At 38.0% G+C, this 26,601-nt stretch overlaps 1 long non-coding RNA gene and 1 other non-coding gene across 2 annotated transcripts; both read right to left on the bottom strand.

Annotated features, from left to right (window-relative positions):
• Positions 1-1,741: 1,741 nt before the first annotated feature.
• LOC125361108 lies at positions 1,742-1,844 on the bottom strand. Its single transcript, XR_007212895.1, has one exon. It is a non-coding gene; the product is annotated as a U6 spliceosomal RNA (small nuclear RNA).
• A 7,906-nt stretch (positions 1,845-9,750) lies between these two features.
• On the bottom strand, positions 9,751-25,764 carry LOC125360689. The gene is made up of 3 exons (XR_007212791.1): positions 25,753-25,764; positions 11,782-11,786; positions 9,751-10,596 (listed from the first exon to the last, which is right to left on the bottom strand). It is a non-coding gene; the product is annotated as an uncharacterized LOC125360689 (long non-coding RNA).
• Positions 25,765-26,601: the final 837 nt, after the last annotated feature.

The following is a 26,601-nucleotide window of genomic DNA, read 5'->3' as shown; positions in this document are numbered from 1 at the left end:
AGATAAAGATTGAAAATAAATAAAAAAAAACAATTATAATCCCAACGTTTGACTGGACTGATTGTCCATGGGTTCTATATGTCTTTTATGTGTAGCAAGGAGTGCTTCCAGGCCATAGAAATAGTAATAGCCATATAATCTATTTTGACAGTCTTTCTTATCATTCTCATTTATATGGGATACTGTATAAATCTGACTCTCCTCAAGGAAATAATCTTAAATTGGATCATTCTAGATTTGGATCGTTAAGGAGTAAAAGTCATGTTTCTTTCTTTCCAAAAAATATTATTAAGTAGTTGTACCAAGAGTTTTAAGTTCCCTAAGTCAATTTATAAGTCCAACACATCTTAATCAACATCACTTCTTTCATCATATTCCTCTATTTTCCCACTCCCATTTCTACCTTTGAGTTTCTTAGTTCAATTTTTTATATAATGTACATTAAGCAGAAGGACTATTTGCTCACTTTTCCTTCCTCCATTTGTGTGGCCCACTTTGACCTTTCTACCCAAATATGTTTCCACTTCCAGGTATTCATTTGATTAAACAGTTCATTAGTAGTTTAGATTAGTTACACCTTTCCACTTCTTCTCATAAGTAATATCATCCTTTGGTCAGTTTGTGTCTAGATCCACACAACTCTGTATGTTTGTAGTTGAAAAGTTATAATTTTACTCTTTTCCTGACTTATGTAACTGTTAATAGTCTGTTTTTAGCGTTTTCCATTTTTTTTAAGACATAATGATTGTGAGGTTGTAAACATCATGTTTCTTACTAAAGAAATTAATAAAAGCAAACTTTAGGTACTGAAGTTAGAATTACCTTTTTTGAGTTCATAAATTAATGAGTTCCAAACATAGCCTATGTCTGTATTTTTTATAAGAATTTGACAATAGAAAATAGCTAATAATGTTTGGTGTGTGTCATTGTGACATAGTTCTTTGTTTTAAGTCTATTTATAACTAAGTCTTGTAAATATGTGAAACTACTTAATTAAAGAAAGAAATTGCTAACCTAACATCAGTAACTGTGCATTTTTTCAATACTAGTATTAAATGCAAAACATTGCATATACTAGACAAACATTCTACCACTGAATTACATTTCCAGCTCTGCTAAATATGTCTCCTTTTGACTTTTGAGCTAGTCTTATTTGTTCTAGCATTGTATTAATCATTATTATCTATTTACAGAAACTTTATCATTTACTTTTTTCCTACTTTTTTCTGGTAGCTGTCCTAGAGCTTAAGACTGAATGACTGTTGTTCCTATCAGTACTCCTAACTACAATGAAATAAAAGCATTTAGTGGCTCTGTGCTGGTGGCTCATGCCTGTAATTCTAGCTTCTCAGGAAGCTGAGATCATGGTTTGAAGCCAGCCAAGAAAGTCTGTGAGATATTTGTCTTGAATTAAACCCCGAAAAGTCAGAAGGGGTGTTTTGAGTTCAAGTGGTAGGTAGCATGCTAGCCTTGAGCACAAAAGTTCAAATATAGTGTAGAGGCCCTGAATTCAAACCCCAAGACTGTCACCAAAACAAAAACAACAAAAATAATACCCTAACCACTTAGCAAATGATTATATTGTTCCACAAGTCGTTCTGAATTTAATTCTCTTGACAATTCAATATAGTAGATACTTTTTTATTCTTAATTTTTCATAGGAGCAAATGGGCATAGAGAACAAGTGTAATTTAGCCATCATCATGCACCTTGCTAATTAATCAAAAGTAAGTACTTTAAAAAAAATATGGAATGCTTCACGAATTTATGTGTCATCCTTGCACATGGGCCATGCTAATCTTCTCTGGTTTCAATTTTAGTATATATGCTGCCGAAGTGAGCACCAAAAATAAGTACTTTGAGAGATGGTTTGAATCACAGTGATATGTCTATCAAAACAATCAGAAAAACATAGACTAAAGGAAAATATAAATACAATAAAATATTTTCCCAAATAAATGTATATAGGTTACTTAAAATGTTAAAATGAAGTATGTAGAAGAATGAATCTTGTGATTGTTCAGAACTGATAGACAGGATTAGAAATCAAAGGTTTATGCTTTCATAGCATGTAGAAGATTTGGGAAGGCACAAAAAGAGATTTTCACTGGAGGCCTAGGCATTGTCTAATGGTATGTCTGTGATTATTTGATTGTAAAGGGATGTGCACATTTGATTAACTTTCTATTGACTAAGCTGTTTTACAATCGAGTAGAGGAAGGAATTGGTAGAAAACTAATGGCCATGCCAAATGATTTTAGTCTAAAGCAAGACAAATTTTATCCTGTAGTGAAACAAATGGTTCCCTCTTAGGAAAATATAACCCCAAATATGGCATTTTATTGTCAAACATTCAAAGCATAATATTTTGAAAATTTCTGCTTATTAGTTTGTAATTATGAGCAAGTCATTTCAGTATTTTTGACAGGTAATATCTATGACAGATTTTCAAATTATATTTTGAACTGGTCTTATTTTAAAATTTACTTTTAAGCAATGTATTGAAATATGAAAATGTGCCTGGTAATGAGGTGTCATAATGTGATTTTATACACATGTATAGGTAATGTTTATGTGAATTTAAACACATTCATCTCCTTAAACATTTATTATTCCTGTTAAAAATTCCAGAATACTTTCTTCCAGCTGTTTGACATGTTCACTGCAGTTATATTTATTTATCCATACTTACTTTATGCTAAGTGAAATAAGGTAGGTGTAGAATAAGATGCTCAACATGATCTCACTGTACACAAAACCAAATGCATCCTAATGTCTTACAGTATCCATTTCTGGTGGGTGGAATAAAATTTTTGACCTATGTTCAAATTTTCAAAATGTAAGCATAAATAAAATTCTTATTTTAAATACTGTATCAGGCCAAGATTGCTTAAACTCTAAGCTCTTTTCATATATTATCTATTTTAATATTCACCATAATTGTCATAATTCTTTTCACATATTACTTATTTCAATTCTCCACCCCTAATAATTTCCTGACTTCATAAATGATGAGGTGAATTCAATCTGGAATGATTCAAGAATAGTGTCTTGTACTCCATTTCATCAGTGAAAAAATTAGGGATTGGATCTATGTCCATCTGACTCCATTCCCTGGTTTCTTCTCTGAGATTATAATACTACACAAGCTTAAGTTCATGATTCGTATATAGTGACTATCCAAGAGAAAAAAAAAAGCTTTTATAATAAAATTAACTAGCAAGAGGGTTTATATGTTTTCTGACAATTCCATTGGAGACTGGAAAGAATGACATATTTCTGTTGGAAAGTACCACAGGTCTTCTAGACATCAGATTCCATTCAGTAATTATTTTGAAGAGTTCTTCCTTTACATGAAGAATATCTTCTCCTTTCCTTCAGAAATTATACAGGTAAAACAATTTGGATTGTCCCTCACAAATTAAAATCTGAAGAAAGAACATCTTTTAGCCAAAATCAACTCACTTTTTGAAAGAATTTTTTTGAAAATAAAACACAGTAGGTTGGTTTCTGACAGATCTGCAGTATAATTTCAGTTCTAATTCACAAGTTGCAGCAAAATGGGCATGCTGTGTAAACTTTGTATGTTTTTCTTTTCTCTTTCTTTCTTTCTTTCTTTCTTTCTTTCTTTCTTTCTTTCTTTCTTTCTTTCTTTCTTTCTTTCTTTTTCTTTGCTCAAGGCTAGCACTCTGCCACTTGCACCACAGCGCCACTTCTGGCTGTTTTCTGTATATATGGTGGTGAGGAATTGAACCCAGGGCCTCATGTATACAAGGAGCACTCTTGCCACTAGGCCATATTCCCAGCCCCTAAACTTTGTATGTTAAATGTCAGCCCCTAAACTTTGTATGTTAAATGCCATATTTGATCTCTTGGGTCTGGAAGTCCTTTCTGGGTTGAATATACACGGATAACTAGCACCCACTAATATGACACATAGAAGACAGTCAATAAATGGTAATTGAATGTGTTCATTTTGAATGACACCTGTATTTCAGAAAAAAAAGCAGCATCATATTTTTTTTCTAAATATTGAGTGTAGCAAAACTTCCCTAACCAAAGGATATATAATTATTCTTTTTTTTTTCAGGCAAGAGAGAAAGTTTATTACTAAACTGCTGGCCTGTGGCCAAGATGATCCATGGCCGGAGAGAAGGGAGAGAGAGAGAGCCCCCCACCCAGCCCTGCCTTATATCTAGGGCAGGGGCAAGGGGTGGGGCCAGGTGGATTAGGATGTGACCTCAGGGAAAGGGGAGGTAACTGCCTCCAGGTTTGCAGGTTACCCAGGTAACTGGGTGGAGAATTAATGAGGTGGGGGCATCTACATGGAGCCCTCAGGGAGAGGACCTAACATTCCTGCCTTTTAATAGTTATGAAAAAGGATGAAGACTCTCTCTGGCTGCTTCCTGCTGGCAAGGGGCGTCGGCATTAGGGGTAAAAGGCAGAAATGTGGCCTCTCCTGGAGAAGGCGAGCAGTAGGGTCCCTTGGTGGTAGATGCCAGTCCTTGAATGAAGCCTAGAAGAAGTCTCATGAGGCAGGGGCTGGACAAAAAAAATATTAAGGCAAAAGGAAGGGCTTAGGGCACAAAATTAAAAATTGGGTGACTTGGCTAGTTCTTATACTCAGGTATGGACATTAGATGGACAAGCTACTATCTCTTGATCCCCCGGCTCTGATTAATTTTGAAAGGGTGAGACAAAGTGACTCCATTTTGGATGTGATCATTTTCCTCTTACTCCACTCCATGATATTTGTTCCTGGAACTGGCTGAGTCCCAGTGGTCTAGGTGCTTGTTGCTGGGATGGCTTGCCCCCGTTGGCATTCACAGGATTTGAACTCAGGGCCTGGGCACTGTCCCTGAGCACTTCTGCTCGAGGCTAGTACTCTACCACTTGAACTCCACTTCCAGCATTTGTCTGGTAAGAGATAAGTCTCTTCAGCCATGCTTCCAGCCTGGCTCTTTGCTGGTTAGTTGGGAGATAGAGTTTGAGAGATTTTCTGCCCGGGCTGGCTTCGAACTGCAATCCAAGGCATCTTTGCCACAAAAGCCCTTTTTTATTTCCAATTAAAACAACAAGGAGACCACGGGGACTAGAGCTTACCTGTACCTTGTCAAGAACTGACCAAATACTTGCCAGAATTCTGCAATGACAAATCAGTAGATGTGATGAGTTTTAGCACAGATATATAGCTAGATGCACATACTAACAAATGATGTTTACACATACATACACACATGGAACACACATACACACTGTGCACATAGGTTTTACAGCATGCAAAAATGAATTTCAGCCATAGACTCTTTTGGAATTCCAATAGTAAATGACATTTTTTGTCCAATATTTTAGAACCACGTGGTCGGTTAGAAAAACAATTTTGCTAACAAACAACAATTTTCAGATTATAAAATGGAGAAACCATATTTTGATAAACTCTAGTGGGATGCCATGTTGAGGGGGGTGGCAGGAGGACACAAACACACTAATAGAGAACATGTGGCATAATGGCGCCTGAGCTTGTGCCTGTTAAACCCAATATCCACCACTTGGTCAATGCTAGAGAAAAGAACTTTTAGATATCTTTGCTGATAAAGCACATTGGTGGTCAAGCCTCAGTTTCAGAGGTCTGTGAAAAGAGGCAGCTTTGTGAGCAAGGCACACAACGGTGGTACAACTTGGGAATTTTATAAAGTAAGCAAGTAAGCAGGAAGATGAGAGAGTGGGAGAAAAAGAAAGAGAAAGAGAGGAAAAGAGAGAAAGAGAGCTTGAATATAAGTGACTTCTGACCATTTAGCATTGCAGTGGCAAAAACTGTATCTGTGCAAGTATTTCAAGCAGGCCTCATTGCACTGTCAAGAGGTGTGCTGGCAGTTTCCCGGCTTGGGTGTGACTGTGATGCAAAACCCAAAAAGCATGGGAGGGAGGCGCCTGGTGAGTGGATGAGAGCTTACCGGGCAGAAGCGGCAGAGGGCAGAAGTGGCAGAAGTGGCAGATGGAGCAGCAGAGAACTGGAGCAGCAGCAGTTTCACTCACCAGGGTAGACAAGTGGTGTGGAAGTGGAGGTGGATGTGGAGGCCAGCAATGGTATTAGTGAAAAGTGCCGCGTGGCGACTTGCAGCAGTTCGGTTCGCGGAAAAAGGGCTGTCAGGACTGGGGATACTCCCAGAAAAAGAAGAAAAATAGATGGGAATTCAGCCTGTCCTGACTCTTAAGCCCCATCCAAGTCACGGCACCATATGTGTTAGGTTTTTAAAGTAGGTAGCCGGGGGGCTGGGGATATAGCCTAGTGGCAAGAGTGCCTGCCTCGGATACACGAGGCCCTAGGTTCGATTCCCCAGCACCACATATACAGAAAACGGCCAGAAGCGGCGCTGTGGCTCAAGTGGCAGGGTGCTAGCCTTGAGCGGGAAGAAGCCAGGGACAGTGCTCAGGCCGAGTCCAAGGCCCAGGACTGGCCAAAAAAAAAAAAAAAAAAAAAAAAAAAAAGTAGGTAGCCGGTAAAAGAGAACACCACACCATATTCAGGCAGGAAAGAAAGTTTATTACCGAACTGCTGGCCTGTGGCTGAGATGATCCATGGCCGGAGAGAAGGGAGAGAGAGCTATATAATTATTCTTATTGAGATATTACTAAAATATTTTTTACTACATTGGAAACCTCAGCCTAAATTTCTGATACAGCATATTGATGTCTACATGTTGCTATGTCTCTGAGACCCAAAGAAACATGGACTCTATGGTTCCCCTCATAGGGAATAATTATTACACACCTAGAATAGTCCTAGCAGAAGAGTACAATAGCTTAAGAGCTATACCAGTATGAACACATAAGATGATGGTAAGCGAAATGAACTTAAAGTTATAAAAACAAGTGTATGTTACTGTTGGAGTTATTCTCAACATGCCACGTGAAACTGTGCCCTTCTTTCCTCCTCTTCCTCCTCCTCCTCCTCCTCCTCCTCCTCCACCTCCTCCTCCTCCTCCTCCTCTTCCCCCCCTCCCCTCTCCCTCTCCCCCTCCCCCTCCCCCTCCCACTCCCCTTCCCCCCTCCTTTTCTGTATTCCCTTCATGTGGCTTTATCCCTGACAGCACTGTAACAACCAATGCAACAACAATACTTATAAAACCTTATGGTGTTAACCAACTGTACAACTCATGGAGGGAGAGGGAAATGGGGAGAGGGGAGTTGAGGGGGAAATGAGGAAGAAAACAAGTTGGATATGAAATGTACTCACTCTATTACGCATGAAACTGTAACTCCTCTGTACATCACTTGACAATAAAATAAATAAATATAAAAAAGAATTCATAATCAACTTTCTGCTAATATTAGCTAATTATATGATGCTTTTAAACAAGTAACAGGTGTAAATATAGTTGCAATTCATATAGAAGCATATTACCTGTAGTTACTTTTTTAAATAATATTTTATTATCTTTAAGTAGTTATACAAAAGAGATACCATTCAACAAATCAGTTTTGTAAGTACAATGCACCTTGATTGTTATCATCCTTTTAAACATTATCCACTATCCTTCCAATCTCAACCATTCTCCTCAAGTTTCCTAGTTTCATTAGATATGCATTGAATATTGTGACTGCATCCTCCCTTCTTCTATTCTGCTTGACCTCACTACTCACAGCTTTCAAATGACAGTTTCCTGTATTCACTTTGTTGGACAGTTTTCTAAGGAATTACACCACGTGAATTCTCTCCTAACAATTCCATGCTTCAGTTAGTACAACCTCATCTTTGTTAACTTGTACATTTAGAGACTAGATCCAACTTAAACATATGAGAGAAAATACGCAATCTATTTCTCTGGGCCTGACTTACTTAATATAATTTATTCACATCCATTCTTTATTTGCAAATGACAGAGTATCATTTTTCCTAATGTATGAGTTAAAATTCCATCATATATTTATACCACATATTTTATCCATTCATTTATTGTGGGGTCTCTGAGCTCTTTTCATACCTTGGCAATGGTGACTAGTTTACATACCTTAGCAATGGTGACTAGTGCACAATGAAAATAATTGTGCAAGTAGTTTTTGTTTTACTCCATACTGATTTGTAATCTTTGAATATATGTCCAAGAGTGGTGTGATGGATCATAGGTGAGTCCTATGTTTAGGTTTTTGAGAAATATTCAAACTCCTTTCTAGAGTGGTTGAACAAGTTCACATTCCCACCCACAGTGTATTATGGTTCCTTTACCTATGTCCTCATCAGCATCTGTTATTGTTTGTATTCTTGATGATTTTAACTGAAGGTGGGGTAGAATCTTAGTGTCGTTTTCATTTGTCCTTTCTTTATGACCAGAGATATTGAGCATTTTTTCATGTGTCAGCCATTTATGTTTCTTTTCATAAGTCTCTAGTTTATTTGCACATTTTTTAAATTGAGTTGTTGATTCTTAAATAGTTTAGTTTCTTGAGCTGTTTGTATATTCTGCATAAAAGACCATTGTTTGAAATACAGCTGGCAAAGATTTTTACCCACCCTTCAAGCTGTCTTTGTATCTTGTTATCTATCAGAAACAACTTAGTTTGCAGTCTAATTTATAAATTTTCTTTTTTATTTGTTGAGCCTCTGAAACATTTCTTAGGAAGTTTCCGCCTGTGATGAAAAGTTAAATGTTTCTCCTGCTCCTTCCTATAGAAGTTTCAAGGTTTCAGATCTTACATTGAGGTCATTGATCTATTTTATTTGTATTGAAAATATTTTATAATCAATTCTCTAGAATTCTAACCATCTAATATATGAAAAAAGTATATGGTGGAACACATCAATTATTTTTAAACAATGAAAGGAAATATTTAACTAGAGGTGGTAAAGAATTATACAAATGTAAATTCAGGCTACCTCATTTTCTAGAGCAGCTAAACAAAAGAAATAGATGACGGTATAGCTCAAATGCAAAATTCCAAAGTCAAATAGCCACTTACATTAAGAGATGTACCAGAACTATTTGTAACTTAAACAATAACAGCAAAAGGCACAGAAATCCATCCCATTTATGATGTCTCCGATCCTTAATTCAAGTAACAAAGTATTATTAAAGAATGATCAGACCTTCGCCTGAGCTGTCTTCTGATAATTATCCATCCTATTATCTGCAGTTTTGCTGTCCTAGAAGTAAAGCTCCATACCACCAACTTGTGCTGCCACTGTCCAGAGAAAAAGAACAGTGCTATCTACTTGTTCCCTCTATTTCCAGTTTTCACTATGTTCTGAGCATTAAGGTACCAAATAGAATATTGCCATTTTCTGACCTGAAATGTCATCCCCCCCCTTCCCAACTCAATGCTCTGCCTTGAAAGATGTACTTAACAATCCTTATTTTATTCTCCGGAGACATTATGGATGATCCAATATAAAACATACAAGCAATACAAAGTCCAAATATCTATCCATTGATGGAATAAACCCATGGAAATTAGACATGGTACATTGTGGAGGAAAATCATGGTTTCATTTATTTTTATGAGACAGATTATGAGTGCATGACGAAAAAGCTTAGGAGTCATCATCAAACTCTGCCAAGGATATTTCAAGAGATTACGCAGGGGAATCTGTAAAAATTCATATTTTTAGTACCAGATGGTAGAAAAAATATTTTTCTTTAAATAGTCTTGTTTATATCCAGGAAAACATCTTATAAACTCAACAAGTAGATATCAACACCTCCTCTTTTTATGATCAAATAACAATTCCAATAAAGGAGATTCTGAAGAAAAAACTAGGATCAAAATATCCAAATAGAGGTCAACACTGTTATTAAGACGTTCCTTTTTTAAAATGCCATGAAGTACCTTGATTATATATTTTCCAAAGAACCTTTCCAGCCACATTTCCCAACCCTTCTAAAAAGTTTCAATGCATTAAGATGCTGGATTATAGTTGTCCATTGTGTCTTTCTGAAAACAATATAATACTAACGACTTTAATGGTAACATATTCTTATTTAATAGAGGAAGAAAAAGTTTTACAAATATCAGAGACCAAGTTTTGGAACACTTGCTTTAATTTTGAACTCAGTTTTGTGAATTTTTTCTTTAAAGGCAGCAGTTTGACTTATAGCTTGCTAATAAGCACATTTCTGCTAAGGAAAGGCAGAGAGGAAGAGAGTGAACACTGCATTTCTTCATTGGCCCCCAAAGTGCTAATTTCACAAAGGGTTACATCAAAAGCAAACATACAATGGTTGTTTTAAATCTTTTACTGCAATATAACAATGAAGTAAACAGTCATTAGACACCTACCAATTGTTCTCCAAACAAACAAGAAATATAAACAGGAAAATAACTTGCCTATACTTTTACAGCTTCTCAAATCATGTTAGAAGGGCCTCACATTCAATCATCAGGAAATTTTAAAATAGAAGTAATTATTGTCATTTTAAGAAAAAGTTCCCTTTCTCCCCTCCTCCACCCCATGTTTAACATGAAAGAATGGGCTTCCTTATGCATTAATTTTATACCTATATGAAGCAGCAAAAATAACCATCAATAATTTGGCATTTCTGTTTACAGTTGCTCCAAAATTTTTTTTTCAATTTCAAAAAGCCATTATCCAGTGTTATCCTCAATTACTTCATTGATCTATTTTGAATTGATATTAGTGCAGGGTAATAGATAGGGATGAAGTTTGTTTTCTGTGTGTGGTTATCCAGTTTTCTCAACACCATTTATTGAAGAGGTTGTCTTATTTTTATCATATGTAATAAGTTTCTGGGTTAATTTTAAGATCTGATTTATTAGTCTTGGGCTTTTACTTTTCTTTTTGCCAGTACCAAGCTGTTTCTATTACTATATTCCTACAGTAGAGTTTGAATTCTAGAATTGTTATACTTCCAGTAACACTTATTTTGAACAGGATTGTTTTTGCTATGGAAGATTTTTAGTGGTTCCATATGATTTATTTTTGTATGTTCTTCGTTATTCCAGGGGAAAACGACATTGGTGTTTTGATGGGTATTGCATTTCATTTGTAGATTCCTATAGGCCATATTGCTGTTTTCACAATGTTGATCCTTCCAATTGAGGAACATGGTAGTCATTTCCACTTCTTAATGTCTTCTACAATGTCTATGTTCAACAATTTATTGTAGAGGTCCTTTGTTGCCTTGGCTAAGTTGGCTCCAAGGATATTTTCTTTTGTTTTCTTCTGAAATAATTGCGAATTAATTTGCTTTCCTGAGTTTATTCTAGATCTCATTGTTGATATGTAGAAAGGCTATTGAAATTTGTAGATTGATTATCTAGTCTACTACTTTACCAAAATTATTTATCATATCTCAGAGTTTGGAGGTGACTAGGGGATACTTTAGATATAATATCATATAGTCTGCAAGGGATGGTTGTACTTCTTTTTTAAAATATTGATTAAATTTTGTTGACAAGGTGTTGTGCAAAAGGGGTACAGTTACATAATAAGGCAGTGAGTACATTTCTTGTGATATCTTACACTCTCATTTTTCTTTCCCTTCCTTAGATCAGATAGGCATATATGCAATATCCAGTGTACCAAACTCATATACACTAACCACTTAAGGGTACACCAAAGGACATTCACTTAGAACATTAAACGTAACGACAACAATTGAATCCTCCTGTGTCCTTATCTTGGAGTTGTTTTTGCTTATCCTCAACTTATATAATCATGTGCACATAGATGTTGAGCTATTGTGATCCACTGATAGGTCTATTCTAGACCTTTTTATGTTTAGTAGTTTTTTGGTGTTAGATACATAATGTAAGATCACTGACCTGAACTTGTGGAAATGCCATTTGAAATAAGTTTGTTGGTTTGCAGACCTGGTCTATACTGATCCCTCCCCACAGCAGTCATATATCAAGAAGACCATGCCCCTTTGTTTTCTGTATTTTAGCCTTGTCTCGCTCAACATTATTTGTTCAAGTTCTGATCATTTCCCTGAAAATACCAATATTTTATCATTTCTAATCGCTATGTATTATTCATTTGTGTACAGGTACCACATATTTTGTATCCATTCATCTGTAGTGGGGCATTTGGGTTGTTTCCATATTTTGGCTATTGTGAATTGTGCAGCGATAATCATGGATGTATAGATGTCTTTATGATATCCTGAGACCTTTTGTTCAGGATAGATGCCTGGGATTGGTATGGGTGGGTCATAGGGTATGTCTATGCTGAGCATTTTGAGGAACCTCCATACTGTTCTCCAAAAGTAGTTGTACTATTTGCACTCCCACCAATAGTGGAGAAGGGTTCCTCTTTCCCCGCACCCCCTCCAGCATTTGTTGTTGCCTGAGTTCAGAGTATAGGCCATTCTAACTGGAGTGAGGTGTTATCTCAGGGTTGTATTTATTTGCATTTCCTTTACTGCCAGGGATGTTGGATATTTCCTCATATGTTTCTTTACCATTTTTATCTCTTCTCCTGTGAAGTCGCTCTTTAGCTTCTTTGCCCATTTAATTGGTTTACTGGGTTTGGAGGGATTAGTTTTTTGAGTTCTCTGTAGATGATGGATATTAGGCCTTTGTCTGTTGCTTTGTTGGTGAAGATTCTTTCCCATATGGTTGGCTGTCTTTCTAGTTTGGTGGCTCTGTCTTTAGCTGTGCAGGAATTTTTTATTTTGTAGTAGTCCCATTTGTCGAGACTCTCCCCTATCTGTTGTGCCCCTAGGACTATGGTCAGGAAGGTCTTACCTGTGCCTATAAGTTCTTGCATTTCTCCTACTCTGTCCTTCAATAGTTTCAAGGATTCAGGTCTGATGTTGAGGTCCTTAATCCATTTTGAGTTGATCTTGGTGCATAATGATAAGCTAGGGTCTACTTAGAGTTTTCTATATGTGGCTGCCCAGTTTTTCCAGCACCAGTAGTTGAAGAGGCTATGTTTTTCCCATTGAATGTTTTTAGCTCCTTTGTCAAGTATCAGCTGACTGTAAGAACGCGGCTTTATTTCTGGGTCATCTATTCTATTCCATTGGTCTTCAAGTCTGTTTTTATACCAATACCAGGTTGTTTTCCTTTTTTTTTTTGTTATGATGCTGCTATAATAGAGCTTGAAGTGTGGTATTGTGATTCCTCCTGCACTGCTTCTTGTGCCTAAGATTGCTTTGGCTCTTCTAGGTCTTTTGCTGTTCCATATGAATTTATGGGTTGTTTTCTCTATTTCAGTGAGGAATGTAGCTGGGATCTTGATGGGGATTGCATTGGATTTGTGTAACAATTTGGGCAATATGGCCATTTTCACTATATTGATTCTGCCTACCCATGAGCATGGGAGGTCTTTCCAACTCCTTGTGTCTTCTTTGATTTCCCTTATTAGATTTTTGTAGTTCTCATTAAATAGGTTCTCATTACATTGGTTTGGTTGATCCCTAGGTACTTTATTCTTTTTTTGGCTATTGTAAATGGTATTATTTCCATAATTTCCTTTTCTGCTTGTACATTGCTGGTGTACAGAAAAGCTGCATACTTTTGTGGATTGATTTTGTATCCTGCTACTTTGCCAAAATGGTTTATTAGGTATAGGAGTTTGGGGACTGAGTTTTTTGGGTCCTTCAGATACAAGATCATGTCATCTGTGAATAGGGATAGTTTGATTTCTTCTTTGCCAATGTGGATCTCTTTGATGTCCTCCTCTTGCCTTATTGGTATGGCTAGGGATTCCAGCACTATGTTGAAAAGACGTGAGGAGATTGGGCATCCTTGCCTTGTTCCTGAGTTTAGGGGGAATGATTTTAGTTTCTCTCCATTTAATACGATATTAACAGTTGGTCTCTTATACATGGCTTTTATTGTTTTAAGGAATTTTCCATCTATAACTGTTCTCTCCAGAGCTTTTAATAAGTATGGATGTTGTATTTTGTCAAAGGCTTTTTGGGCATCGACAAAGATAAAAAGATTTTAGTTCTGTTTATGTGGTGAATTACATTAATTGATTAAAGGATGTTGAACCATCCTTGTGACTGTGGGATGAAGCCTACTTGATCATGATGTATAATTTTCTTGATCAGTTTCTGGATCCTGTTAGCTAATATTTTATTGAGGAGCTTTGCGTCTGTGTTCATTAGTGATATTGGTCTGTAGTTCTCTTTTTTTTTGTTGGGTCTTTGCCTGGTTTGGGGATGAGTATAATATTAGCTTCATAGAATGAGTTTGGGATTTCTCCCTCTGTTTCTATTTTGGGGAAGAGTTTGAGGAGCATTGGTATTAGCTCCTCACTAAAGGTTTTATGGAATTCATTGATGAATCCATCTGGGCCTGGGCTTTTCTTTGTTGGGACGCTCTTGATTACCCCCTGTATCTCGCTGTAAGTTATTGGTTTATTTAGTTGATTTATTTCTTCTTGATTCAGTTTGGGAAGTTTATACTTCTCTAAGAATTGATCGATTTCTGTAAAATTTTTGTTCTTTAGTGAGTAGAGGTTCTGGAAATAGTTCCTTATGATTGTTTGAATATCGTTTGTATTTGTTGTAATTTTTCCGGTGGAGTCCCTGATTTTACGGATATGAGTCTTTTTTTTTTTTTTTTGTAAGTCTTGCGAGGGGTCTGTCAATTTTATTTATTTTCTCAAAGAACCAGCCTTTAGTTTTATTTATTTGTTTAATGATCTTTCAATTCTCCGTTAGATTTATCTCTCCTTTGATCTTTGTGGTCTTGCTCCCCCTAGTCGTTTTAGATTCAAATTTTTCTTGTTCCTCCAATCGTTTTAACTGCATCATGAGATTATTTACCTGTTCTGATTCTATTCTTTTAATGCTTTTGCTGTGTCCCATAGGTTTCTTTGTGATGTATTTTCATTGTTGTGGTGGCTTATGAACTTGTTGATTTCGTCCTTAATTTTCTCTGTTACCCAAGTATTAGATAACAGTGAGGGGTTTAGCCTCCAAGTATTTGTGTAGTTTCTGTGGTATCCTTTGTTGTTGAGGGCTACCTTGATTCCACTGTGATCAGATAGAATACATGGAATAATGTCAAGACTCTTGTATTTGCTGAGATACTTTGTGTGGACTATGACATGATTAATTTTGGAGATTTTCCATGGGCTGCTGAGAAGAATGTATTTTGGGTGTCTGTAGGGTGAAACACTCTGTACAGATCTATCAGATCCATGTGGGATATGGTCTTACTTAGGTCTTTGGATGTTTTGCTAATCCACTGTGTGTTGGATCTGTCTCTTGGAGAGAGTGGAGTATTAAAATCTCCCACTATGATTGTATTTGGGTCTATCTAGTTCGGTAGTTCTGAAAGAATTTGTTTGACATATTTAGGGCCTCTTTTGTTTGATGAGTATAAATTTACCACGATGATATCTTGGTTCTGGATTTTTCCTTATATTAAAATGCAGTGTCCTCCTTTATATTTTTGAACTGATTTTAATGAGATGTATAGCTTGTCTGAAATCATGATGGCTACCCCTGTCATTTTGGTAGGTGCGTTTTCTTGGAAGATCTTGCTGGATCCTTTCATTCGGAGCCTGTTTTTGTCCCTTGCTGTAAGATGGGTCTCTTGAAGAAAACAGATAGCAATATTTTGCTTGCACATCCACTGTGCTAGTCGTCTCCTCTTTATTGAGGAATTTAATCCATTAATATTCATAGAGATCATGGATAGGTTTTTTTTTTCCCCTTCCATTTTCCTGTTAGGCTGTGTTTCATCTCTCTTCTTTCTTGTCTTTTTTGGGCTGCTCTTCCTGTTGGGCTCTGGCTATTGTAGTTTCTTTCTGTTTCTGTCTGGAGGTCCTGTACGTTTTCTGTTGGGTGGGGCTCCCCTCTTTGAATTCATTGTAAGGCTGGGTTTTATTCACATATTCCTTTAGTTTGCCTTTGCTATGGAAAGTTCTGGCTTTTCCCTCCAAAGTAAATTTTAATTTTGCTGGGTCTCTAAGTCTGGATTGGCAATTGTTGGACTGCAGGACTTGGATGGTGTTCTTTGTGCATTGTAAGTTTTTGTGGAGATGTCTGCCATGATTCTGGTCTTTTTTTCTGTGTAGTATAGTTCTTTCTTTGTTTTGACTGCATTCTGAATGTGTTCCTTCTTGTTGAAATCTGAGGGCTTGCCTATGATGTGTCTGAGGATGTTTCTTCCATGGTTCGGTCTCCTAGGTATTCTATATGCTTCTGTTATTTGGGTGAGGTTTTCCATTTTGATATTGGGGAAATTCTCTTTAATAATTCTATTGAATATGTGCTGTATACCTCTGCTCTGGTACTCCTCTCCTTCATCTATTCTGATAATATGCAAATTATATCTTTTTTCCCTGTCCACTATCTCCTGGATTAGTTTGCCCTGGAGTTTGACAGTTTCTTGGGGTGCGATAATCATCTGATCCTTATCATCCAAAAGAGAAACTTGAGATTCAAGATGATCAATTCTGGGCTGGGGATATGGCCTAGTGGCAAGAGTGTCTGCCTCATGTACATGAGGCCCTGGGTTCGATTACCCAGCACCACATATATAGAAAATGGCCAGAAGTGGTGCTGTGGCTCAAGTGGAAGAGTGCTAGCCTTGAGCAAAAAGAAGCCAGGGACAGTGCTCAGGCCCAGAGTCCAAGCCCCAGGACTGGCCAAAAAAAAAAAAAAAAAAAAAAAAGATCAATTCTCTGTGATGTGGCTTCGAGTGTGGTTTGCAAGTGAGCTGTTTATGGTTGCCACATCAGCTCTCATTGTGGTAATTTCTTCTTTTAATGAGTTGTATTTTGAATATATTTTTTCATGCATTTTGTTTCTCATGATTCTAAGCTTTTCCTTAACGGAGGAGTAGACTGTATCTATTTTTGCTTCCATTTCTTTCTTGACTTCCTGAAGATCCTTTGAGACTTCCATTCTACATTCCTGGATTTGTTTTTTTAATTTGTTCCTGAGGCATTCGATCATTTCTGCTGTCTTACCCTCAGTTGTTTTCTTTATTCTCCATCTCCTCTTCGGTAGTACTGCTTTTTGTAGTTGGCTTGACCTTTCATAAAATTTGTAATATTTCTTTGTGATTTACACATTTGGAGTGAATCAGTTATGGATTAATTCCTTCACTTCGTTTTGGGGACTGGTATGTGGCTGCCTTGGCTTGGCTTTGTGCTGGTTCCTGCTGGTTCACCAGCAGGGATTTGTTTGTATCATGGCTCTGGGTTTGAGTTCAGCTTTTGAACCTTATGCCCTATGGGTGAGTGTGACTATCTTGGTTGTTGCCAATGTGCTTATCCTCACAGCAGTTAGGGGTGGGTTCGTTCTGTGGCTTTCTCTGTGGGACTTTGCTCTGCCACTGTACTGTGCTGTCCCTTGTAGGTCCCTGTTGGAGGTTTGCAGGTTGCTGATTCAGCGTGGTGTGGAGACTTTTCTCTTTTTAAAATTCCTTTTCCACTAGTTTCTGTGGGTCAAGAGAGCTCGCCTCTCAGTCTGAATATTGCCACTGATGGGTGGCCCAGCCACCTCTGTGGAGTGCTCCTGTCAGAATAGCTATTGCTGTTGAGGGGTGGCCCAGCCACCTGTGCAGAGTGTGCATACCAGAGCGGGTGTTACCGCGGGGGGGGGGGGGCACTTTCCCTCCTGTGCTTTCCCGCAGGGGAATGAGTGTAGGACCCTCCTGCTGGAGGGATAGAACGCTGACCCACATGGGCTCTCTGGGGGGCACATAGCTGTGAGCTCTTGTGTTTCTTTTGGGGCGTGTGCTGCCCTGGATTTGTTGGAGGGTGCTTGTGCCCTCTTGTGAACCTGCTGTGAGGGCAGTATGCGTGGCTCCTAGCAGGTTCAAATGTCTGGGTGTGGGTTGGTGCCCATGGCCTCTCTACGCCTCTGCTGTGAGGGGACCATGTGCTCAGGCCCACGTGCCCCTGCTGGGCTGGTATTGCACACCAGCAAGCCTGCAGCTGTTGTTCAAAAGGTCTGCACAAACCAGGGTGCCTCAAGTTGAGGTAAAATGCCTACCAGTCCCTGGGTCCCTGCTGGTGGGACTGGTGCATGCAGACTCAGGCTCCCTAGCTGGGGGTTTGGGGGACACTGACCTAAGGTGTCTCTTGGCCACTTTGTTTGGAGGTGCTCCGCTTGCTGCTAGCTCCTGTGTTCTCCCAAGAGCTATAGGGTCCTAAAGCCGCCAGATATGGGGTTCTTTGTTCCCTCGGGGCAGAGAGGGGGAAGGAAGGAGCTCTAGTTTCTTTGACCCCTTGTGATGAGCTCTATGTCAGGTTTTGGGCCTCTGTCAGAGCTAATCTCCCATTGGGGGAGGGGCAGCAATGGGGAACTTACTGGTCCTGGATTGTGTGTGTGTCCCACAATACTGTGGGATTTTCCGGGCTAGGGTGTGGCAATCATTTGGTGGCAGCGCCAGCCCCGGCTCTCCATGTCTGTGGCACCAGGCTCCCTTGCTGTTGTCTGGTCCCAGCCATTTGGTCACACATGGCCAGACCCACGCTGCCATCTGGCTTGGTCCGGTCTGTGCATGGTCTGTGTCCCGTGGAGCTCCTACTGTCTGGTTTCTGCACTCGCAGTGGACTTTTCCTCTGTTGCTTCTGTGGTCGCTGATGATCTGTGGTCCCATTTGCCAGCGACCGAGCCGCTTTCCCAGCCTGGCCCTGTTCAGGCTATGGTGGAGGGGTACCCCCCAAATTTTCTGGCTCCGTGCAGATTATAGACTTTTCTTTTTTTTTGTTGTTCTTTTTTGTTTCCTGTGTTTCTCTGTTTGTTCTGGTTGTTGAGTTTGCCGCTCTCTTGATGGGGCATTAGTTGTTGGAGTTCCCAGCTCACTATTTGGTTGGAGCAAGTTGGGGTGCCCCCTATTGTGTTAGCACCATCATCCTTTCCCTGGTGTTACTTCTTTTCCTACTTGAATTCCATTTGTTTCTCTCTTGTCTTGTTCTGGTTAAGAATTCCAGTACTATATTGAAGTGGAGCAGAGAAAGTACAAATCCTTTCTTATTCCCGATTAAGAAGAAATGATTTTAATTTTGACCATTGAGTATAATGTTGACTGTAGATTTTTCTTAAAAAGTCTTCATTATGTTTTGGAATGTTCTAATAGTTCTGAAGATCTCCAGTGCTTTTACCATAAGAGGATGTTGCATTCATTTTCAAAGTCATTTTCTGCATTTATTGAGATGATCATATATGCTTTGGTTCTCTTAATATCTGTTATATCATATTTATTGATATATGTGTATTGAATCAGTTTTACATCTCTAGGATAAATCCTGATTGCGTGTAGAATACGATTTTTTATTAGTTATTGAATTTTGTTGGCATGAATTTTTTTAAGGAATTCTGTATCTATGTTTATCAAAGAGCTTGGTCTATATTTCACTTTTTGTTGAGTCCCTGTTTGGTTTTGAGATAAGTATAATGCTGTCTTCATAAAATATATTTTTGTAGTGATCCTTTCTTTGTCCTCACCAAAGAATTGAAGAAGTGTTGATGTTAGTTCTACCTTAAAAGCCATACAGAACTCAGTTTTGATACCATCAGAACCCGGATTTTCTCGGTTGGGAGGTCTTTCATTACTATTTTAATTTCACTACCTGCTATGACTCTGTTTAAGTGATTTATATCTTTTTCACTTGGTTTGGGTACATGGATTTTATCTATGAATGCATCCTTTTCTATAAACTTATTTAGTTTGTTGGCATGAAATTTTATATTCCCTAATAACACTCTTTTTAAAAAAATTTTTTTATTGTCAAAATGATGTACAGAGTGGCTACAACTTCATACGTTAGGCATTGGATACATTTCTTGTACAGTTTGTTACCTCCTCCCTCCTTCCCCTCTCCCCTCTTCCTCTTTCCCTCTCCCTCATGAGTGTTCAGTTGGTTTACACCAGTTGGGCAAGCATTGCTTTTGCAGTCGTTTGTCCTTTTATATTGTGTCTCTTGATTTTAGTATTCACTTTCACTTTCCTAGTTCTAATACCAGTATACACAGTTTCCAATGTACTCAGATAAGATACAGTGGTAGTGCAGGTACATCCACAGGAAGGAGATACAAGAGGATAATCAACAATGGAAGCTATGGTTTCCTATGGCATGTTGAAAATAATTACAACAGTGATATAACACTCATTTCCATAACACGGAGTTTATTTCACTGAGCTTCATCTTATGTGTTCATCAGGGTATAACTACTGGGATCTTGTAATCCTCCGCTGTGACTAGCCTAAACCTGTGCTAATTACTCCCTATGAGGAAGATCATAGAGTCCAAATTTCTTTTCATCTGGCTGATTTCACTTAGTATAATTTTTTTCAAGTCCTTCCATTTCCTTACGAATGGGGCAATTTCATTCATTCTGATAGAGGCATAAAATTCCATTGTGTATATGTACCACATTTTCCTGATCGTGATTTTACTGAGGGGCATCTGGTTTTGTTCCATATTTTAGCTATGACAAATTGTGCTGTGATAAACATTGTTGTACTGGTGGCTTTAGTGTGTTCTTGTTTGTGGTCTTTTGGGTAGATGCCTCAAAATGGGGCAGCTGGGTCATAGGGGAGCTCTTTGCTTAGCCTTCTGAAGAATTTCCATACCACTTCCCAGAGTGGCTGAACCAGTTTACATTCCCACCAACAATGAAGTAGGGTTCCCTTTTAGCCATATCCCTTCCAACATTTGTTATTGTTAGTTTTCTTGTAGTAGGACATTCTTACAGGTATGAGATGGAATCTCAATGTTGTTTTGATTTGCATTTCTTTTATGGCCAGTGATTTAGGGAAAATTTTCATATGTAATTGTTATTAAGCAGCCTCCATTTGTCATGCTTCCTGTGAACATATCTGAAGCTTGTTATGAAGAAACAGGTATTCAAGTGTTAAAACATTTAAAAGAGCTCATGCGCCATAGACGATTTATAGGGCTATTGATAGCAGGCATTGTAGCCTTTATTTCTTTCTCTACCTCTTCTACAGCAGCTACTGTGGCTTTAGCACAAAGTGTGCAGCCAACTCATTATGTCAATCTGCTTGCTCATAATACTATGCAAGCCCTGCACTTTCAAGGCAGGATTGATGATAAGGTAGAACAAAAATTAGAAGCATTGTATGAATCTGTGTTGTCTCTCAGAGAACAAATTCATGCTTTACAAACTTTGCAACTGGTGCACTGTCATGCTGGGTTTGACTTTATCTGTGTCACCCTCCATAAATATAATGGGTTGAGCTATCCTTGGGAACAAGTTGTAGCACATCTTGATGGTATTTGGCAACATAATAATTTGTCCTTAGATCACTTTCAACTCCCTAGGCAAATAGCTGGACTAGAACAAGCTCCGCCTCTGGACTCTGAAGTGGCAGAAACAGCAAAAGAACTGTTTGAACAACTTCAACAGTATATCCCTTCCTTGACTATTGTTAAGGGGCTGCTAATGACATTGCTCGGCCCAGAGATACTTTTGCTGATGGTTTTTCTATGCCTTCCTTGGATTGTATGCATATTGCAAAACTCTTTCATGAGGTTAGCCTGCCAGCTGCATAAGGTCAAGTTCCACGTGAATGAATTTTCCCCTGAGAGGAACCACAGCCAGAGAAGGGTACGAGGGGGTCTCATTCTGACCAACCTATTACAGGGCCTTCAGCGTTGCTCTGAAAAAGATCCCGAGGATGGTTTAAGGCAGGCTAGGTGACCCACCCAACCTAAAACAGGCGAGTTCACTTCTTTAAACAAAGATGGTGGACCCACACAACTATGCCTACTAAATCTTTGATAAAGGACCTAAAAAATAGGATGTAAGAAAGATTGCCTTTTTAACAAATGGTGCTGGCAAAACTGGTTAAACACATCCAACAAACTAACACTAGATCCATACATATCACCCTGCCCCAAAATCATTTCCAAATGGATCAAAGACCTCGAAATTAAAACAGATACCCTGAAAATTCTAAGTGAAGTAGTAGGAGAAACACTTGGGCTCCTTGGCACGGGATGAAACTTCCTTAACCAAGACCCAGAAATGCTACAAATCATAGAAAGGATGGACAAATGGGAATGCATCAAACTGCAGAGTTTCTGCAGGGCAAAGGACATAGCTTGCAAGATAAACAGAAAGCCTACAAATTGGATAAAGTTCTTTACCAGCCATAAAACGGACAACGGTCTCATATCCAATATATATTCAAAACTGAAAAAATTACATTCTGGCAACAAAAGTGCAAAGAAGTAATTGCCCCCTCAACAAGTGGGCTGAAGCCTTAGAAAGAGACTTCTGTGATGAGAAAATGAGAATGGCCTAATAACACTCTTAATTTTACTATTGTGATATTCCTCCTTTCATCTCTATTTTATGTATTTGAATACTTTGCTTCTTGTTTTGGTCATATTTACTAAGGGCTTATCAATTTTATGTTTTATGAGAACAACTTTTTACTTCTATCTGATTCTTCATATACTTCATTTAGTCTCCAATTTATCTATGATCTAATCTTTATTATTTCTTTCATCACCTTGTTTGGGGTTTGGCTTTTTCTTGTCTAAGAGATTGAGGCATAGTATTGGACTAATAATTTGAGATTTCATGAACTCCATGCTATGGAAACAAGTGTTATATCACTGTTGTAATTACTTTCAACATGCTATGTGAAACTGTAGCTTCTTTTGTTAATGATCCTCTTGAATCCCTTCCTGTGATTGTACCTGCAGTATCACTGTATCATCTGAATACATTAGATACTATATATACTTATATTAGAACTAGGGACATGACAGGGAATATCAAAATCGAGAGACAAAGGATAAAAAGACAAATGACTACAAAAGCAATACTTGCAAAACAGTTTGGTGTAAACCAGTGAACAACTCATGGGGGGAGAGGGAAAAGGGGAGGGGGGAGGGGGAATGAAGGAGGAGGTAACAAACAGTTCAAGAAATGTACCCAAGGCTTAATATATGAAACTGTAACCTCTCTGTACACCACTTTGACAATAAATAAGAAAAAACATAATTTGAGATTTCACTAATTTTTGATGTAGGCACTGATAGCAACAAATTTTCTTAGTACTGTCTTATACATGTCCAAAAGTTTCTTTTAAGTTCTATGTTTATGTACACCATGTTCTAGGAACTTTTAGGTTTTCCTTCCTTTTTCTTGGGCCCACTGATTATTCAGTAATGTTTTATTCTCCATGAGTTTGGATATTTTCTGTGGGTTCTTTAGCTGTTATACTCCAAATTTATTATGGTATTATATGATAGGCTACATGGGGTAATTTCAGTTCTTATAAATTTGCTGGAATATGCTTTATAATCTAGTGTATAATCGATTTTGGACAGTGTTTCATGGGCTTCCAACACCAATGTACATTATAGTATTGCTGGGTAAAATATACTACAGAAATCTGTTAGTTTCACTCTTAGGTTTCTTTGCTAAGTTTTTGACTGGATGATCTATTCATTGGTAACAATAGTTTGTTGAAGTCTTGCAAAATCATTATGCTTGGATATATTTGTGTTTTCAAGGTCTCTACTGGTGTTTCACAAAGTTGGATCCTCCAGTATGTGGTGTACAGATGTTAAAATTGATAGGTCTTACAAGTAGAGTTTCCCTTATCAACAGGAAATGACTTTCTTTGTGTCTTCTAAGTAATTTCAATTAGAAAACTGTGTTATTAGATATTAGAATTAATCTCCAGCATGTTTCTGAGGATCATTTTCTCTGAAAACTTTATTCTAGCCTTTCACCTTGAGGAGATATTTGTATTTTTTAATATTTTCATTTTGTTAGTTATATGTCTCTTGTAGACAACATTTAGTTGGATCTTGCCTTTTGAACCAACTAGTCAATCTTTTTGTACTTTGAAGAATTAAATGGCTCGACTTTTACAAGCAAATATGGAATCTATTAAGAAACTGCAAATGCTCTTCAATAAGGAACTGCAGGTTAAAATATTTTTGAAGGACAAAGTGGAAGACCCTGAAATACTGTTCATGCAGGACAAGTGAACAGTTAGTGATGACTGTACATGTCGATAATGAAAGAGCAACAGAGAGCAAAGGAAGAATACATCACTCAGCTGTAAAAGCATACAGAAAGGATGGGGCTGAAGCTGCAGTAATTACTTTTACAGCTTTTTCAAGAGCAGGGAAAAGTTCCACGCAGCCTCTCAGAGCACAACTGTAGAGCCAACCTCAGTCCCTAAGACTCCCCCAGAAATCTGAGCCTGGCTGTGTGCATGAATTTGAAAATAATAAACTTGAATAAAGGTAAGAACCATCCATGAGGAGGGATGTGGGTGGCTTGATGCCGCAAAAACCCCACTGCACATTGAACTTAGACAATGTTGCCTGTTTTCCAAAAAACACAAGAGGATCATTCATGCTTGGAAAGCCACTGTGTATCTTTTTTTCTAACCAGCTGTTAATGGTGACCAGATAGATATCTTGGTCATCTAAAAATATGATTAAATAACCTTGGAAAAAGAGGGCTGTGGCTGTGCCCCATCACAGACCTGTCACCCCCAATTTTTCCACCCCTGTTTCTGCTACTGTATTGCCATTCATTCCTAGTTCCCCTAGGACCTCTACAGCAGCAGATCTGACTCTTTGTGTAGCATAAACAGAACCTGTGTCATCTTGGCAGGAAGTGAGACTGGCTTTATTTACTGCTGTTATGAAGAAGAGTCAGGGTCACAAAATCATTGTGCAGTGATCAGCTTCTTCTGTTTGTTCCAGGGACCTATTCACAATTTAGAAGCACTCAGGCCATGAACAATTGGGCCACATTTTTATTCCCTACCCTCTCGCGCCTCATGGCATTTTCCATGAAAAAGGCCAGGTGAGAGAGAACTGAATGGCCTACTGGCCAGGTGAGAGCTTAATGTGGCTAAGCACTCCTCCCTTCAATAGCGTGCATACCATTTTTTGGTCAAATGGTGCTGGAGATGACGATTAGGGTGTGCTATTTTCAAGAATAGCTCCCATATTCTTTTTGTGTCAGCTGACAAGTTTCTCATGATTACTAAAACGATGGGAGCCGATCTTATGCCATACAAGGGCATTCTCTTGGAACCCCATCCTCTTCAAGGAAACTTGGGAGAGGACACTGGGCATCATTTTCTTAGGCCCAATGACAAATGGAAGATTGAAGAGAAGGCCACAGCTGGAAGAGTTTGTTGGAATTAAAAATATAGAACATAGATGATTTGGCATAGGAGAGCCACAGTTAAGGATTATAAAGAGGAGCAAATTTTTTTTACAAAGGAACTGAGAGTTCTACACCATTGTATATTTGTCATATAATTACATTTTTTTGATTGTTTGATTGATTGTCAGTCCTGGGGCTTGAACTCAGGGCCTGGGCACTGTACTTGGCTTATTTTGCTCAAGGATAGCACTCTACTACTTGAGCCACAGAACCAGTTCTTGCTTTTTCTATATATGTAGTGGTGAGGAATCACACCCAGAGCTTCATGTATATGAGGCAAGCACTTTTACCACTAGGCCATATTCCCAGCCTACTCTTTATTTATTATAGGCTATTTTATTATATTCTTATGTATTTAAACTATATTAAAGGACAAAGTAGTCAAGAGTCAGCAGTTTTCAAAGTGAATTGAATTTTAAACTACTTGTTTAGAATAGGAAATTTAATTGTTTGTAAAATCAAGGGCCACTGTTTGGATGCTGAGGTGAGAAACCAGTATTTGTAATATTCTTAATAAAATTGCAATTTTGATAGAATTTAACACTTTTCTCTCAGTTATTTATTCAGAGGGTTAAGAGTACATAATGAATTTCCAAAGTCTTGTTTTAAAAAGAAGAAGAAGAGGGGAGAAAAGGACATATACTGGAAAGGTCACTGCTCAAATATATTGTACACGTCCATGGTTGTTCACACTTAAATCTTTAGTCCTGTTAAGGAATCCTTAAAAATAAAAAAGAAAGAAAAAAGAAAGTCCCATTCCCTCCCCAAACGCCACTTTACACCATTACCTAGTAAAATGAAGCCTACTGAAGGCACCGTGGTGTGACTGTTTGCATCATAGTTTTCTGCCCTCAAGGGAAGAATTAGTCTGCACTATTTGATGATCATTAGACAATTTTATATTTTTGTATAAACACAAATATAACATTCATAGATAATATAAATTTGTTCAGCTGTCCTTCTGAGTTGAAGAGGAAAATCTAAATTCTTATAAGGTATTGAGAGGTTAGAGAGTTAGACATACCCAAGAATCTTCCTTTTTTAAAAAAAAATAGTTATTTATTGTCAAAGTAATGTACAGAGGGGTTGCAGTTACATACCTAAGGCAGTGGGTACATTTCTTGTACAATTTGTTACCTCCTCCCTCATTTCCCCTCTTCCCTCATCCCTGTCTCTCTACCCCGATGAATGGATCAGTTGGTTTACACCAAATGATTTTGTAAGTATTGCTTTTGGAGTCACTTGTCTTTTTATCCTTTGTCTGACGATTTTGATATTCCCTTTCCCTTCCCTAGTTCTAATACCAGTATATACAGTATATACAGTATCCAGAGTACTCAGATGAGATATACTGATAGCACAGGGACAACCACAGGAAGGGTATACAAAAGGATCATAACAAAAAAAAAGCTACGGTTTTACATGGCATGTTGAAAGTAATTACAATGGTAATATAACACTCATTTCCATAACATGGAGTTCATTT

Source organism: Perognathus longimembris, chromosome 12 (genome assembly GCF_023159225.1).
Source record: "Perognathus longimembris pacificus isolate PPM17 chromosome 12, ASM2315922v1, whole genome shotgun sequence".
Taxonomy (NCBI): Eukaryota; Metazoa; Chordata; class Mammalia; order Rodentia; family Heteromyidae; genus Perognathus; species Perognathus longimembris.
The sequence above is the reverse complement of the archived record's forward strand: the minus strand, read 5'-3'. Positions and strand labels throughout refer to the sequence as shown.